General features: G+C 57.6%; 1 protein-coding gene across 1 annotated transcript in view; it reads right to left on the reverse strand.

Annotated features, from left to right (window-relative positions):
- The window catches only part of LOC135892788 (junctional adhesion molecule A-like), an 88,652-nt gene extending 74,116 nt beyond the window's left edge, over positions 1–14,536 (reverse strand). The window contains exon 1 of the mRNA XM_065420587.1: positions 14,499–14,536. The gene's annotated coding sequence lies outside the window, so the exon portion shown is untranslated. The remainder of the gene's footprint in view (positions 1–14,498) is intronic.
- Positions 14,537–15,279: the final 743 nt, after the last annotated feature.

The following is a 15,279-nucleotide window of genomic DNA, read 5'->3' on the forward strand; positions in this document are numbered from 1 at the left end:
GACCCGCAGTCAGAGCCGGCGAGGGGCACTGCGCCCTGGCCTTGGGGAGGGTGCCTTGCCCGAGGCGCAGGACCCTAACCTGGTGGGGAGGGAACACCCAGGGACACGGCTCAGGGAGGCTGCAGCTTCAGACCCAGCCGGCGAGAGAGAGCAGGTGGCCATCCCTGTCCCAGCTGCTGAGTTCCAGGCCGAGGTGCAGAAAGATCCCTCCTTGCGGAAGATAAGGGACCTGGCCGACCTCGGTGCGGTACAGACCATGGGGAGAGGCGGCCGGAAAAGGTTCCTGTGGGAGAAGGGGTTCCTGTACCGAGAATGGGCTCCCCCAGGGAAAATGGAGTCAGGGGGGATCAGGAGGCAGCTGGTGGTACCCCAGAAGTATCGCCGCCAGCTGCTGTACCGGGCCCATGACACCCCCCTCTCAGGGCACCAGGGAACCTGGCGTACCCAGCAGAGGCTGCTACGGAGCTTTTACTGGCCTGGGGTCTTTGTTACTGTCCGGCAGTACTGCCGATCCTGTGACCCCTGTCAGAGGGGGAGGAAGGCCCGGGACAAGGGGAAAACGGCTTTAGGACCCTTGCCCAGCATAGAGGAGCCTTTCCAGAGGGTGGCCAAGGTTAAAAGGGGGGCTCTGAACCAAGAGAGCCCGAAGCACAGACCTCCAGACTGGAGCGCTGGGAGAAGACCCCAGCCCAGTTGGAACCCCAGGGGTATTGGGGGTGGGAAAAGGGCACAGGCCGCATAACCCTTCCCACATGCGAACTGCGAATGCCCTCGAGCACCCCCGACCTAAGGGGGGGCGTGAAACTGGAGGGGCCTGGTGTAATTCTCACCAAGGAATGGGAGGGATGCGGGGGCATCCATGGGAACGGGGGTAGGTTCGAACTTCCCCGGGTCACTGGCTGAAGTGACCCCGCTCAGTTCGGTCTCGAAGGGGGGAGATGTGACGAACTGGGACTGTTCTTACTGTGATCTGTAAGTGCTGACAGGGGAGTGTGGCTGGGATGGTCTGCGTTGGGGGATGGGAGAATGACCGAAGGGAAATACCTGAGCCTGTAACATGAGAACCCAGGAGGGGGCTGGGGCGAGGTGACACCTTTGCCCGGGAAACTGAACAAAGGTGGGAGGGGTCGCTGAAGGCAGAGTCTGGGGAGCTGGCTGGTGAGGTGGCTGGAGGCAGGGAGGGCTCTGACCTCTGGAGGGGGCTGGGGTGTCCGAGGACCCCAAGATGGACCTAACTGAGGGGTATCCTGTTGTCTGTGCCTGCAAGACCTGTCTCGGACTGTATTCCCGTCGTCTAAATAAACCTTCTGCTTTACTGGCTGGCTGAGAGTCATGGTGAATCGCAGGAAGCCGGGGGTGCAGGGCCCTGAGTCCCCCCTTACTCCGTGACACAGCAACAGGCTGGAAATGGGGCAAATCAAATTGCAGTCATTGATTAAAGTCAGGCCTTGGCTACACTCAGGACGCTGTGAAGCGCGAGTGTAGTCGCGCCGCCAGCGCTGCGAGAGCGTGCAGCACTGCAGGCACTGATTACACTGGCGCTTTACAACGCTGCACTCGCTGTGCTCAGGGGGGTGTTTTTTCACACCCCTGAGCGCAGCAAGTTGCAGCGCTGTACAGCGCCAGTGTAGCCAAGGCCTCAGTTAAGTAACTAGAGAGAGTGAAAACCAGTAATATGCAGCACTAATCACATGGAAAACTAAATCAGCTACATGACAAAGTAGCGGTTCTTTGAGTCAGTGAGTTTCAGCCTGAGCAGTAGTCTGAAGTCTATACAACAACCTGATGCCATTTCACAATTAAACAGATATAACACAAAGATGCACCACCGTGGCTAGGTCCAAATTATAACATATAGCACACCCTCCAAGGATGCTGTACCAAGTGGCCTTGCCCCACAGTTCCCTGAGAAAAATGTTTGTGGGAGTAAATCCATCGCTGGCTGGTCCTGCACCAATGTTTCAGAGCGTGAACCACAGACGTGGCATGTTTCAGTGTACACAAAAGCTGATATCTTACTACATTAATAGCAACCCGTCTGGCATAAGGGACTCTATTCTTTGGAAGACAAGACACAGGACCATAGATTTTTAAGTGCTGGAAGGACCAGTGTGGCCATCTAGTCTGACCTCCTGCAGAGCAAAGGCCTTAGAATTTCACCCAGCAATTCCTGTCTCAAGTCCAATAACTTGTAACTGAGCTAGAGCATATATTTTAAGACACCCAATCATGATTTAAAGATTTCAAGTGATGGAGAACCCGACAAACTTCTTGATTCACTGTCCCAGTGAGCGATATGCCCCCTCACTGTTAAAAATGTGCCCCCTTGTTTCTGGTTTAAATTTTTCAAGTTTCACTTTCTAGTCCTCAGATCTGGCATTCTGCCTTTGCCTGCTACATTAAAGAACTGCCTGTTACTCCTGAGGGCAAAATTAAAAATTCTGCACCCAAAAAAAAAAAAAAAAAAAATTCTGTGCACAATATTTTAAAGCTCTTCAAGCTTTATTGTCAATAAATAAATGCAGAGGCTCCAGCATGCAGTGGGGAGCACAGGCCACTGGTTGTACGAAGGTGGGAATCACCCTGCAGCCTCCCTACTGCCCACCCCCAGGACACGGACTCAGTGGTGAGGCTGCACTTAGGGTGACCAGATGTTCTGATTTTATGGGGACAGTCCCGATATTTGGGTTTTTTTTTTTTTAAATATGGGCTCCTACTACCTCCCACCCCCTGTCCCAATTTTTCCACACTTGCTACCTGGTCACCCTAGCTGCACCTGACCCAGCACAAGGCCTGGGCCTACTGCAGACACACCCTGGGGCCCTGCCCCTCTGCGCCAGGTGTGGGGCAGGCAGGCTCAACCAGGCAGGATCCAAGTGTGGAGGGGCTCAGTGTGGGGTGAGAGGATTCTGTGTGGGACAATCAGGGTGCAGGCTGCTCAGTGTGGGGGGATCTGAATGCACAGAGGCTCGTTGGGGGCGGGGGTTCCAGGTGCAGGGGCAATGGGACTCTGCAGGAGCTTCCAGGTGAAAGTGGTTGGGTATCGGTGGAGGGGTCTGGGTGCGAGGGTCTCAGCAGGAGGCTCTGGGTGCTGGGGGAGTGGGACTTGGTGGGGTGGGGATCTGGGTGCAGCTAGTTGGGGGGGTCAGTGGCATGGGGATCTGGATGTGGGGGCTCAGGGGGGTGAGGCTTGTCAGGGTGGGGGGTTGAGTGCAGGGAGCTCAGTGGGGGGTGATCTGGGTGCAAGGTGGGGGTCTGGAGGCAGGGGGGCTCCAGATGCAGGCGTTGAGGTTCAGTGGGGTGGGGTTTGGGTATGGAGGGCTAGGGGGGGGTTCTGGGTGTACAGGGTGAGACATGTCAGGGGGGTCTGAGTATGGGAGGTCCAGATGCACGGGGGTTGGGCGGATGGGGGAGCAGCTTCCCGTACAGTGACCCCTCCCCCTGCAGCTGAGGAGCGATGGGGGCAGGAAGCAGGGGAGGATGCTGAGCTTCCTGCAGCTGGATCCTGCAACATGATCAGCAGGCTGCCACAGCCTTACCCTGGTCTATGTGGCAATGCTCAGGCATCGCCCATGAACCAGCAACTTTGTGGGGCATGGTGTCAGCTTTAGATACTTCCAGTAAGCCTCTCCCACTTGTACAGATGCCCTCTTTGGTCAGCTTTCCTTGCAGTCTTTACCTTTCCACTGCTGTTAATTCTTCAATATACACTCTTCCCTCTGCCGTGGGGCAGGGAAAGCTTCTCCTTAGGAGCAACGTGGCAGGGGATGGCTTTGTAACTTCAGCTCAAGATCTGACTCTCTGAAGCTGCAAAATCAGGACCAGAAGTCCCAGCCAAAATTTCCAAAACAATTTCTCGGGGGGGGGGGGGGGGAATCTATGACCCAGTCTCTGTCCTACAAAGTGTCTCAGCACTTCCTGTATTTCCTGCATCCCTGCAGAAATGGGGCGCGCTAGTGTGGTTGAGTGACAAGGAAATGCATATTGCAGCAATTGAAGTAAATGGAGGACAAATGGTCAGAACAATAGTTTGAATAACTACTTCCTCAAAGTACATACCTGCCAGGGAAACCAATTTCTCTTACAATAGGAGTACAAGGGAAAGCTTCTCCCCCACTGTTTTAAAACTTCCAAGTCTTGTCCAGTAGTACCGATTACCCATCTTTTTGCAACGAATTAGTGCAGGAGCATTTGTACCAGTCACTCAGTGCACAAGAAAGAATTGCCCAGCCACTTCAGCCAAGCCTGCTTGCTTTGTAAAGAGGTGCTGTTTACTAAGGGCTTGGCTACACTTGCAAGTTAGAGCACATTAAAGCAGCCCCAGGCACCCTAACTCATGATGCGTCCACACTGGCAAGGCACGTAGCGCACCCAGACTCCGTGGCTGGAGCGCTCCTGGTAATCCACCTCCCCGAGAAGCATAACGCTTGCTGCGCCCCGGCTGGAGTGCCGCAGCGCCAGTGTTGACGCCCTGATCAGCCTCCAGAAGTGTCCCACAATGCCTGTTCTAGCCACTCTGGTCATCACTTTGAACTCTACTGCCCTGCCCTCAGGTGACCAACCGTCAGACCCTGCCCTTTAAATTCTCTGGGAATTTTGAAAATCCCCTTCCTGTTTGCACAGCAAGGTGTGGAGTGCTCTCAACGAATCTTTCCAGGTGACCATGCCTCCACGCGCCAGGCGATCCCCAGTATGGAGCAATGGCGAGGTGCTGGACTTCAGTGTTTCGGGGGAGCAAGCTGTCCAGTCCCAGCTGCGCTCCAGCCGTAGGAATTATGATACACCTCTACCCTGATATAACGCGACCCAATATAACACGAATTCGGATACAACGCGGTAAAGCAGTGGTCCGGGGGAGCGGGGCTGCGCACTCCGGCGGCTTAAAGCAAGTTCGATATAACGCGGTTTCACCTATAACATAGTAAGATTTTTTGGCTCCCGAGGACAGCGTTATATCGAGGTAGAGGTGTACCTTCGGGCAGAAATCAAGGGACATGATGGAAAGGGGACATGACCGGGACGCACTGCAGTGCAGGGTTAAAGTGAAGGAGCTGCAGAATGCGTACTGCAAAGCGCGCAAGGCAAACTACCGCTCCGGTTCTGCCCCCGCGACCTGCCGTTTCTACAAAGAGCTGGACGCGATACTTGGGGGCGACCCCACCTCCACTTTGACACTGCAGAGCCCAGTTCAACAAGGCAAGAGGAGGAGGAAAGCGGGAACGAGGGTGCTGAGGAGGAGGGAGACAGCCCAGCATCCCTAGATGCATGCAGCCAGGAGCTGTTCTCAAGCCAGGAGGAAGGTAGCCAGTCGCAGTGGACAGTGCTTGGGGAAGGACAAATGCCAAAGGTGGTGCCCTGTAAGCGGCTTTTATTTTGGGAAGGAAGTTGTTTGGTGCAGGCTCTTGGAGCGAGGAGGGTTAGGGCTGCATGCATGCCTAGATGCGGAATAGGGCGTTTATGGGGCTCTCTCACATCATGGTAATCGGCCTCAGTAATCTCTTCAGAGGTCTCATGCAGAAGTGAGATATAACTGAGTTTACAATTTCCAAAGGCAAACTGGGATTTAGGATTGCCTCTCCGCCACATCGTTTCCACCCAGGCACTAGAGGCAGCAGTGTGGTGCTCATTTCTCCAATCTGAGCTACAGAGGTTTGTTTTTATGTATGATGAACCCAGATTCACTATAAAAAAAATTTCCCCCCAAAATCCACACCCCGGAACACCAACATCCCATAGAGCAAAAGCAGATCTAGGTAGTTATAGCTGAGCTCCTCACAACCACCAATGGATTTTAACCTCACACTGCCGTGAAGGTAGATAAGTATTATCCTCATTTTACAGATGGTGAATTGAGGCACATGGTAGATTAAGTGATTTGCCAAGGTCACACCAGAAGCCTGTGGCAGAGTAAGAAACTGACCCAAGTCTCCTGATGCCTAGTTCAGTGCCTTATCCAATAAGCTATCCTTCTACCCTGCATGAGACTAATTACTGAGATCTTTGCACTTCCAAAGGAGATTTCCCCTCCAACATCTGGGTCAGCAATCACCGTGTCACTACATCCCCCACAGATGAGAAGTTCAGGTTTATGAAAGAGTTATGCTCCCGCTGGGGATTTTAAAGGCTCAGGGAGCAAAAGGCAAGATCTCGGTCCTAACAGGATCCCATCAAGACTTAGTCTAGACCACCAGTTTCTCCAGAGGTTCTTACATCCTTTTGAAACTCCCGCCCTCTGTCTGCACTATTGAGACAACCCGTGCGGATACCTCTACCATTAACAGTCAAGCATATTGCCCTTATTACTAATGTTTTAGAGATTAAATCTGTAAATACATTTTATAGGAAAACAGGAAAAATGACTACGTGCTTTTTAACCCACTTAAAGAAACACCTTAATTTGGAGCCAACTTTACATTAGTATTGATTCTTTGTGTGGACAGACTGGAGCCTTCTGCAATCTGCATTTGTTATAAGCACCTCTATCAGGAATTAGGGCCCCATTGTCCTAGGCAAGGTACAAATTTACCCAGAAGGCTCACAGTCTAAGACAAAAGATTTGACTTGGGAACAGACAGGAGGGAGGAAGAAGGGATGTTAGGTTAGTTGTAACAATGATCTTAGTACTCACGAGTGATCACTAGTCTAGTGTCATCACATGGTAGTGATAAATAGGTTTCACAAAGATAGACTAAGGATGGATTTAAAAGACATAAGGCAGTGACTGCAAATTTAGATGAGGATTTCTTCTCACGAGTAATGGGAAAAGCAGACATGCAGGTTTATTACTAACCCATTAACACTAGCATGTAATTAATGCAGAGGAGGAGCCAGTGCTCATACATCATAAGAATGTCATTAAACCTGCATCATGTGCAAAGGAGACAAACCCCCATGATTTAATCAAGATGGATGGTTAAAAGGAACTGGGAGGTTTTGGAACACAGAAGTGGTCAATTTGTCTGACTTCATCAAGACGACCACCTGGAAGTAAAAAAGGGGGGCAAAAGCCAAACCCTGATTGCAGGAGCTACACATGCATTCAAAGTCAAATTTACACACATGTAACATGCATTACTTAAGACTGAAAAGCAAGATTTTTTTTAATGGAAAGAGAGGCTACCTTAAAAAGGATGTTGGCAGGTCAGCTTTGACCCAGAAATTAAACAAGCACAAATGGTTTGTTTGTATTTCTTTAAAAAGTTTTAAAAACTAAAATCACAAATTTCCATTGATTTTTAGAAATTCAATGGAAACGGGCAGGGTTTAATGTTTTTTAAGTGACCAGCAAAAGGGGAAAATGTGTTTGATTGTAAAGAAGAAACAATGCACAAAAAAGGCCTGAATTGATTTGTGTTTTAATAATGGGTTTTGTATTTTTGCTTTTTTTTTTTTTTTTTTTTTAAACATGAGAGATTAGAGCTTTTGCTGAACAAATTCACTGACTCACTAAAGAATTAACCAGATTTTGACATCAACCAGAGCTATTGAAAGGAAACTGTTTCCCATAACTTCCAGTTCATTAACTTGGTGATGTCTCATCCCTCTTCTCTGGAATGGTTGTTGATTCCCTCCATTCTTCACTTATCCACCCTTGACATTTTTCACCCCCTTCCATCTGAAGGTCCGCCCTGCCAGCTTCCCCTTCCCCCTCCCCCCATGCTCACCCCCAACATCTGCTTCCTCCACTCCTGTTCTTGCATTGTGGTGTGTTCCTGGCAAAACCGCTATGACCAGGCTAATTGCATGCACTACAAATTCATTCTCTCCTGTTCTACCATCTTCCTACATGAACCACTCTGCTACTCCATCTTAAATGAATCCCATGCCTCCAATCCCAACTGCCTTTTCACCATTTTTGGGTATGTCTACACTGCAAACTAGAGGTGTATTCTTAACTCAGGTTAGCTAACTTAGGATAAAATAGCAGTGAAAACACAGCTACACAGCATGTGTTAGCATCTGGAGTTAAAGTCTATAGGGCAAGATGAACTTGCACTGCTAACCCGAGCTAAAAGACAGGTTACTGTGTCTTCATTATTATTTAAACCCAAATTAGTGAACCTGAATTAAGAATACACTTTTTTCCCCAGCAGTGTAGCCCTCAATCCTCAAACCTTCCTCTCCTCCTGCATCTCGGCTTCTCTCTTGACACGGGATCTTATCAATTTCTTCCCAGGAAAAAACAAAAACCTGACATGACCTTCCCTCTCCCATCTGCTTGCCCTTTCTTTACCTTCCCCTCCCACCTCACAACTCTCGCCTCCTTCTCCCTGACCACAGACAGAAGTTTTTTTATCTTCTTTCCTTCTCCAGCCCCTCCACTTGCCTCACTGACTCCATCCCACATGCCTCACACCCAGTCTCATACCCTCCCTTACTCTTCTCTGGCTCTTTCCTCCCACTAAAACGCCCACCCTTCTCCCTCCATTACCATACCATTGCCTCTCCCCCTTTTATCTCTAATCTTATTGAATACATGATCTACAATCCCTGGCTGGAATTCCTCTCTGCCAATTCCATCCTAGACCAGGAGCAGCACTTCAGGGGAGGGGGGAGCCTTGCAGGGCCTATAGCCACCCCAAAATTTGCCTTAGCCCTCTCTCCCCACCCCACCAGCTGCCGTTCTCCGGCCACCTAGCTCTGAAGGCAGAGCAGAGGCTGCTGGCCGGGCATCCAGCTCCAGCAGCATTGGAGAATTAAGGCCAAGCACGGGGCCTAAGACTAGCCCCCCAGCCTGTGTCCCCACTAGCTGGGAAACGATGCCCAGGGTAGGTGAAGGGCTGGAGCTCTCCATAGTGGTCTAGACTGACTCACTCCGACCTGGGCTCCTGGACCCTGCCCCCCCACAATCACTGCTATCCAAGGATTCTGCTGGCCCTGGAGCCAGGTCCCCACACCCAGGCAGCTCCTGCCAGCTGCAAGCAGCAAGTGCCCCACACTGCCCAGCTCCAGTTTCAGACCTGGCTGGAGGTCGGGCCTCACGGTGAGGGGGGGGGGCACAGCTCCCCAATTTTCTGTCTGGCCCACCTCTAATAGCTTGAGAATTTTCAAAATTAGTTAACACCTATTTAAAGCAAATCCTGATAGATTTGGGTGAATAGCTCTTTCTAGAAGATTCATACACCCTTTGGGGTTGAAAAGACTCTAGTTCTCTCATCCTCCAGCAAGGACAGGGACCAACAAGACTTGATATTCCTAATTGTAAAGTTACAGAAAGCAAATGAAACTTTACAACATTTGGGCTGCTCTTACACATCATAAAAGCAGCACAAAGGGAACAATAGCTTTAAATAAACAAAGCTTTCCCAGCAATATTTGCAAGCAAAACATTCAAAGTGCCTGAAAACACTGGAACAATGACAGACAGGCTACCCAAAAAAATACAACTAGTTTTCATTGTTTAAGTGCAAGAAGTGAATAACCTCAATGGTGAAAACCGAACTGGATTTCTAGAGTGCTTCCATTTTCCTGAGTTTGAGGTGTTCTTGTTAATACAGGAAACGAGATTTGTTTAGCAGCATCTAGGATTTGTGACTTAACTGGGTCTCCAACCGTGAGCACTGTGAAAATAGAGCCTCCTGCAATCAGTATGGCTGCACAGGCCCCTCTGAATGCCTCGGATAAGGAATCATCAGCATTTTACAAACGGTGTTTAACTCACAAGGAAAGAAACTTCTTCCCCCATTTCAGACCAAGCAAAAATTCAGAATGAAGCATCGCTAAAATCCACCTCCACCCTCCCAGGCCTTTAATCTGCCCAGAAGGGCCCTGGCGAGGGCTTTACAGAGATTCGAACTCAAAGCACCAAATGTTTAGCACAATCCTCAAACCCCAAAGGCAATAGGGGCCAATGCAGGGTGGGGACTCAGCTGAGAAAAGGAGACTCAGCAACAAAACGAACCATCTGCGAAGCAAGGAGCGAGACCCGGGAGCAAAGGAGCCATGGGCAGCCCCAGGGTACTGGGGTCCCAACACCTCAGAGAGAGACAGACACAGCTTCATGTACCATCACCACCAGGATCATGCCAGGCAGACACACCCAGCGGGATGAAAAGTGAAGCTCCTGAACTGCCTCCTGCCCCGGCCCCCTTCCTGTACCCTCCCCCCTGCCCGCCGCACTCCCCTGGCCCCTTCCTGTACCCTCTCCCCACCCGCCTCACTGCCCCTACTCCCCCTCCTCTACCCTCCCCCCTGCCCGCCGCACTGCCCCTACACCCCCTTCCTCTACCCTCCCCCCACCCACCTCACTGCCCCTACCCCGCCTTCCTGTAACCTCCCCCCCGCCCCACTCCCTTCCTGTACCCTCCCCCCACCCGCCTCACTGCCCCTACTCCCCCTCCTCTACCCTCCCCCCGCCCCACTGCCCCTACCCGCCTCACCGCTCCTCTACCCTCCCCCCACCCACCTCACTGCCCCTACTCCCTTCCTCTACCCTCCCCCCTGCCCGCCTCACTGCCCCTGGCCCCTTCCTGTACCCTCCCCCCACCCACCTCACTGCCCCTACCCCCCCTTCCTCTACCCTCCCCCCACCCGCCTCACTGCCCCTACTCCCTTCCTCTACCCTCCCCCCTGCCCGCCGCACTGCCCCTGGCCCCTTCCTGTACCCTCCCCCCACCCGCCTCACTGCCCCTACTCCCCCTCCTCTACCCTCCCCCCTGCCCGCCACACTGCCCCTAAACCCCCTTCCTCTACCCTCCCCCCTGCCCACCTCACTGCCCCTACCCCCCCTTCCTGTACCCTCCCCCCGCCCACCTCACTGCCCCTACCCCCCCTTCCTGTACCCTCCCCCCCGCCCACCTCACTGCCCCTACCCCCCTTCCTGTACCCTCCCCCCTGCCCACCGCACTGCCCCTACCCCCTTCCTCTACCCTCACCCCGCCCACCTCACTGCCCCTACCCCCCCTTCCTCTACCCTCCCCCAGCCCGCCGCACTGCCCCTACCCCCTTCTTCTACCCTCCCCCCACCCACCTCACTGCCCCTACCCCCCCTTCCTCTACCCTCCCCGCCACACTGCCCCTGGCCCCTTCCTGTACCCTCCCCGCGCCCGCCTCACTGCCCCTGACCCCTTCCTGTACCCTCCCCCCGCCCGCCTCACTGCCCCTACTCCCTTCCTCTACCCTCCCCCTACCCGGCGCACTGCCCCTGGCCCCTTCCTGTACCCTCCCCCCACCCGCCTCACTGCCCCTACTCCCCCTCCTCTACCCTCCCCCCTGCCCGCCGCACTGCCCCTACACCCCCTTCCTCTACCCTCCCCCCACCCACCTCACTGCCCCTACCCCGCCTTCCTGTAACCTCCCACCCGCCCCACTCCCTTCCTGTACCCTCCCCCCACCCGCCTCACTGCCCCTACTCCCTTCCTCTACCCTCCCCCCTGCCCGCCGCACTGCCCCGGCCCCTTCCTGTACCCTCCCCCCACCCGCCTCACTGCCCCTACTCCCCCTCCTCTACCCTCCGCCCACCCGCCTCACTGCCCCTACTCCCTTCCTCTACCCTCCCCCCTGCCCGCCTCACTGCCCCTGGCCCCTTCCTGTACCCTCCCCCCTGACCGCCTCACTGCCCCTGGCCCCTTCCTGTACCCTCCCCCCACCCACCTCACTGCCCCTACCCCGCCTTCCTCTACCCTCCCCCCACCCGCCTCACTGCCCCTACTCCCTTCCTCTACCCTCCCCCCTGCCCGCCGCACTGCCCCTGGCCCCTTCCTGTACCCTCCCCCCACCCACCTCACTGCCCCTACCCCCCCCTCCTCTACCCTCCGCCCACCCGCCTCACTGCCCCTACTCCCTTCCTCTACCCTCCCCCCTGCCCGCCTCACTGCCCCGGCCCCTTCCTGTACCCTCCCCCCACCCGCCTCACTGCCCCTACTCCCCCTCCTCTACCCTCCGCCCACCCGCCTCACTGCCCCTACTCCCTTCCTCTACCCTCCCCCCTGCCCGCCTCACTGCCCCTGGCCCCTTCCTGTACCCTCCCCCCTGCCCGCCGCACTCCCCTGGCCCCTTCCTGTACCCTCTCCCCACCCGCCTCACTGCCCCTACTCCCCCTCCTCTACCCTCCCCCCTGCCCGCCGCACTGCCCCTACACCCCCTTCCTCTACCCTCCCCCCACCCACCTCACTGCCCCTACCCCGCCTTCCTGTAACCTCCCCCCCGCCCCACTCCCTTCCTGTACCCTCCCCCCACCCGCCTCACTGCCCCTACTCCCCCTCCTCTACCCTCCCCCCGCCCCACTGCCCCTACCCGCCTCACCGCTCCTCTACCCTCCCCCCACCCACCTCACTGCCCCTACTCCCTTCCTCTACCCTCCCCCCTGCCCGCCTCACTGCCCCTGGCCCCTTCCTGTACCCTCCCCCCACCCACCTCACTGCCCCTACCCCCCCTTCCTCTACCCTCCCCCCACCCGCCTCACTGCCCCTACTCCCTTCCTCTACCCTCCCCCCTGCCCGCCGCACTGCCCCTGGCCCCTTCCTGTACCCTCCCCCCACCCGCCTCACTGCCCCTACTCCCCCTCCTCTACCCTCCCCCCTGCCCGCCACACTGCCCCTAAACCCCCTTCCTCTACCCTCCCCCCTGCCCACCTCACTGCCCCTACCCCCCCTTCCTGTACCCTCCCCCCGCCCACCTCACTGCCCCTACCCCCCCTTCCTGTACCCTCCCCCCCGCCCACCTCACTGCCCCTACCCCCCTTCCTGTACCCTCCCCCCTGCCCACCGCACTGCCCCTACCCCCTTCCTCTACCCTCACCCCGCCCACCTCACTGCCCCTACCCCCCCTTCCTCTACCCTCCCCCAGCCCGCCGCACTGCCCCTACCCCCTTCCTCTACCCTCCCCCCACCCACCTCACTGCCCCTACCCCCCCTTCCTCTACCCTCCCCCAGCCCGCCGCACTGCCCCTACCCCCTTCTTCTACCCTCCCCCCACCCACCTCACTGCCCCTACCCCCCCTTCCTCTACCCTCCCCGCCACACTGCCCCTGGCCCCTTCCTGTACCCTCCCCGCGCCCGCCTCACTGCCCCTGACCCCTTCCTGTACCCTCCCCCCGCCCGCCTCACTGCCCCTACTCCCTTCCTCTACCCTCCCCCTACCCGGCGCACTGCCCCTGGCCCCTTCCTGTACCCTCCCCCCACCCGCCTCACTGCCCCTACTCCCCCTCCTCTACCCTCCCCCCTGCCCGCCGCACTGCCCCTACACCCCCTTCCTCTACCCTCCCCCCACCCACCTCACTGCCCCTACCCCGCCTTCCTGTAACCTCCCACCCGCCCCACTCCCTTCCTGTACCCTCCCCCCACCCGCCTCACTGCCCCTACTCCCTTCCTCTACCCTCCCCCCTGCCCGCCGCACTGCCCCGGCCCCTTCCTGTACCCTCCCCCCACCCGCCTCACTGCCCCTACTCCCCCTCCTCTACCCTCCGCCCACCCGCCTCACTGCCCCTACTCCCTTCCTCTACCCTCCCCCCTGCCCGCCTCACTGCCCCTGGCCCCTTCCTGTACCCTCCCCCCTGACCGCCTCACTGCCCCTGGCCCCTTCCTGTACCCTCCCCCCCACCCACCTCACTGCCCCTACCCCGCCTTCCTCTACCCTCCCCCCACCCGCCTCACTGCCCCTACTCCCTTCCTCTACCCTCCCCCCTGCCCGCCGCACTGCCCCTGGCCCCTTCCTGTACCCTCCCCCCACCCGCCTCACTGCCCCTACCCCGCCTTCCTGTAACCTCCCCCCCGCCCCACTGCCCCACCCCCTTCCTGTACCCTCCCCCCACGCACCTCACTGCCCCTACTCCCCCTCCTCTACCCTCCACCCTGCCCGCCTCACTGCCCCTGGCCCCTTCCTTTACCCTCCCCGCGCCCGCCTCACTGCCCCTGGCCCCTTCCTGTACCCTCCCCCCACCCACCTCACTGCCCCTACCCCCCCCTTCCTGTACCCTCCCCCCACCCGCCTCACTGCCCCTACTCCCTTCCTCTACCCTCCCCCCACCCGCCTCACTGCCCCTACTCCCTTCCTCTACCCTCCCCGCCTCACTGCCCCTACTCCCCCTCCTCTACCCTCCCCCCTGCCCGCCTCACTGCACCTACCCCCCCTTCCTGTACCCTCCCCCCGCCCGCCTCACTGCCCCTACCCCCCCTTCCTGTACCCTCCCCCCACCCACCTCACTGCCCCTACCCCCCCTTCCTGTACCCTCCCCCCACCCACCTCACTGCCCCTACCCCCCCTTCCTGTACCCTCCCCCCTGCCCGCCTCACTGCCCCTACCCCCCCTTCCTGTACCCTCCCCCCACCCACCTCACTGCCCCTACCCCCCCTTCCTGTAACCTCCCCCCCGCCCACCTCACTGCCCCTACCCCCTTCCTCTACCCTCCCCCCACCCACCTCACTGCCCCTACCCCCCCTTCCTCTACCCTCCCCTCCCCCCGCCTGCTTGCCTCACTGCCCCTACCGTTCCCCTCGCCCGCCTCACTGCCCCGCGCCCCCTCGGTCTGACCGCCCCCCCCGCCCCGGCGCGGCACTCACAGGAGCTGACGCTGAGGAGCAGTAAGTGGAGCCGGCCCCGGGCCCGGGCCCCGCCATCGCCGCGCACCCAGCTACCCACAGAGCTCTGCGCGATGCCGCCCGCCGCTGCCTGACTGAGCCCCACCCGGCCCCGCTCACCGCCCGCAGGTGAGGCCCCACCCTTTCCCCAGGTGAGGCCCCGCCCTCTGTGCCCCCATTGGCTCCCGGCCCACGCCCACCGCCCCGTGCACCCCGCCCCCAAGTGCTGATTGGATGCCGGTACGGTGTCGTCAACCAATAATATAGTCAACCCTGTGCCCTGACTGTCTCACACCTACAGCTCCGCCCTAATTGGCTACCGGTGGGGGCCCTTAACCTCGCCCCCGTGAACTTAGTCCCCGCCGCAAGGCCCTCCCCTCCCCCCCGCCAGGACTCTCTGGTTGCCATGGTGACGGAGGCCACACTCTGCTCGATTGGCCCAAAGAACGCGACCCCCGCTCGGCGCTGATGGGGGCGGGGCTGCACCCAGGGACTGAGGCTCCCCCAAATCAGAGAGGCTGCTGGGAGAAACCTGCCCCCCCGCCCTGCCCCCAGCCCAGCTCACCCCCCACCCGTGTCCTGCACCCAGCCTCCTCCCCACGGCCTAGCTCACCCCTTCCTGCACCTCCCTGTGGCCCAAGGTCCCCCCCACCCGACCCCCCAGTCCCTGCACCCAGGCTGAGCCCCACACACACCTTCCCTGTGGCCAGGAACCCGTCTGGCCAGGTCATGTCTCCCTCCTGCATCACCCAAGCCAGCCAGC

Source organism: Emys orbicularis, chromosome 20 (genome assembly GCF_028017835.1).
Source record: "Emys orbicularis isolate rEmyOrb1 chromosome 20, rEmyOrb1.hap1, whole genome shotgun sequence".
NCBI classification, from domain to species: Eukaryota; Metazoa; Chordata; order Testudines; family Emydidae; genus Emys; species Emys orbicularis.